This window comes from Oncorhynchus gorbuscha, linkage group LG08, assembly GCF_021184085.1.
Source record: "Oncorhynchus gorbuscha isolate QuinsamMale2020 ecotype Even-year linkage group LG08, OgorEven_v1.0, whole genome shotgun sequence".
Taxonomy (NCBI): domain Eukaryota; kingdom Metazoa; phylum Chordata; class Actinopteri; order Salmoniformes; family Salmonidae; genus Oncorhynchus; species Oncorhynchus gorbuscha.
In genome coordinates this window covers 61,274,039-61,276,538 of record NC_060180.1, presented here as the reverse complement: position 1 = coordinate 61,276,538, position 2,500 = coordinate 61,274,039, and the positions used below count along the sequence as shown (strand labels likewise).

At 48.8% G+C, this 2,500-nt stretch overlaps 1 protein-coding gene across 3 annotated transcripts in view; it reads left to right on the top strand.

Moving 5' to 3' along the window:
• Positions 1–2,500, top strand: part of LOC124040955 (glypican-5-like) — a 336,316-nt gene that overhangs the window by 132,329 nt on the left and 201,487 nt on the right. The gene's annotated exons all lie outside the window — the stretch shown is intronic.

Below are 2,500 nucleotides of genomic sequence, written 5' to 3'. Positions count from 1 at the left end.
GGACCGCTTCCTGTTTACCCAGACTATCATAGCCCCAGCTCAGATCAGCTGCCCACTTCAGTTCTATCATCACATAGGCACACAGTCACACAGTCACATATTAGGCATGCAGACATGCACACCAAGTCGAATACACACACCCGCGTCTGCCCCTCCGACCTTGGACCATAGACCCAGATCCATGAATCACTGTGCTGGTGTCAGTTTAGCTGCCACTCCTGCCCTGGCGCTGCCACCTTGCTCTATGCCAACAGTACCAGCCTTCTGCCAGCCTACCTAAAGTCCAGTGTGCAGCAGCCACATCACATACATGGCAGTTTACACTGGGGCAGAGGCACAATTCATTTTGTGTTTCCAGTCAAATGTAATACATGTGTTTATCCAATGGGAGAGTTACTTCTGATGGGAATTCAATGAAATGCTTTTTTATTGTTCCCAGACACTAATATTTCGAGAAAAACACGAGAAACGAGTGATATACATATACAATTGTATTGTTTTCTCAGATGTGCATTTCTCACTTGTATGACTTCAAGTGATTGTTTTAACACTGTGTCATGGGTTGATTGTGTTGATGACAAACTGCTGTGTGTCCCACCTTGGGGTGTGTGTGGGGTGTGGGACGGGTGTGTGTGGGGGGGGCTCACTCTGACCTATGAATATGCATGACCGACCCTTGACCCATCAACTGACTATTTCTTAGTGCTGAACGATTAAGTGAAATATCTGTGATTTTGGGAGGTTTTAAACACCTAATTGACTGATGTCAGTTCAATTTTGTGAATTCTATTTTTTATTCTTCTGTGAGATCAATGTTCACGTTGCACAGTTTTTCTAGAGATGAATCAGATGAATCCCGAACCGTGCGCGGTAGTAGGTAGTTTCCAACAGGACAGAAAACGTAGTAATTAACTACAATGACCATAATCCTACTTGTCTGGTCTGTTTTTTTTAATGCCTGCTATGTTAGATTAGTGTGGGGCAGACATGGAGGGAGAGAAGTGACAGAAGAATGTGCTATTGAGAGGGATAGAGCAGTTGCTTCATGAAGTATCTCTACCTGAGAATACATGACAATTGATAGTTGGCATTCAGCAGTCATAAAAGTATGTCTTATTTACTTTGAAGAACTAGTAAAATAGTGACTTTATCAGACAATATAGGTAGCAGCTCTGTAGAGATGAGATGATGACTTGGAATTAAATAATAAAGTCATCAAATAAACAAATGTAATATACACAACAACTGATATATATATATATGGTTTTATTTAACTAGGCAAGTCAGTTAAGAACAAATTATTATCTTATTTATAATTATTATCTCATTTACAATGACGGCCTACCCCGGCCAAATCAGGATGAGGCTGGGCCAATTGTGCACTGGCTTATGGGACTCCGAATCACGGCCGGTTGTGATACAGCCTGGAATCAAACCAGGGTCTGTAGTGACGCCTCTAGCACTGAGATGCAGTACCTTAGACTGCTGCGCCACTCGGGAGCAGCGGTCTAAGGAAAGTCATGTGAATAAATGATGGTTAATAAGGGATAAGCAGTAATGGGCAGTCACTAACATCATGGGACTTTTAGAAATGGTTGTATTCTGTGTTGTTACAGCATTCAACCCACACAACGCATTTAATGTTTAAAAAAATGATCGAACCAAAACCGAAGCACTAATTGCTCAACAAGACTATTTCTTCCCTCCCTCCCTCCCTCCCTCCCCCTCCCTCCCTCCCTCCCTCCCTCCCTCCCTCCCTCCCTCCCCCTCCCTCCCTCCCTCCCTCCCTCCCTCCCTCCCCTCCCTCCCTCTCTCCCCCCCTCTCTCTCCCTCCCTCCCTCCCTCCCTCCCTCCCTCCCTCTCTCTTTCCCTCCCTAACTCCCTCTCCCCTCTCTCTCTCTCTCTCTCCCTCCCTAACTCCCTCCCTAACTCCCTCCCTCCCTCCCTAACTCCCTCCCTCCCTCCCTAACTCCCTCCCTCCCTCCCTAACTCCCTCCCCCCTAACTCCCTCCCTCCCTAACTCCCTCCCTCCCTAACTCCCACCCTCCCTAACTCCCTCTCTCCCTCTCTCCCTCTCTCTCTCTCTCTCTCTCTCTCCCTAACTCCCTCCCTCCCTAACTCCCTCCCTCCCTCCCTAACTCCCTCCCTCCCTCCTCCCTCCCTCCCTCCCTCCCTCCCTCCCTCCCTCCCTCCCTCCCTCCCTCCCTCCCTCCCTCCCTCCCTCCCTCTCCTCTCTCTCTCTCTCTCTCTCTCTCTCTCTCTCTCTCTCTCTCTCTCTCTCTCTCTCCTCCCTAACTCCTCTCTCTCCCCCTAACTCCCTCCCTCCCTCTATCTCTCTCTCTCTCTCTCTCTCTCCTCTCTCTCTCTCTCTCTCCCTCCCTAACGCCCTCCCTCCCTCTCTCCCTCCCCCTCCCTCTCTCTCTCTCTCTCTCCCCTCTCTCTCTCCCTCTCTCTCTCTCTCTCTCTCTCTCTCTCTCTCTCTCTCTCTCTCTCCTCCCTC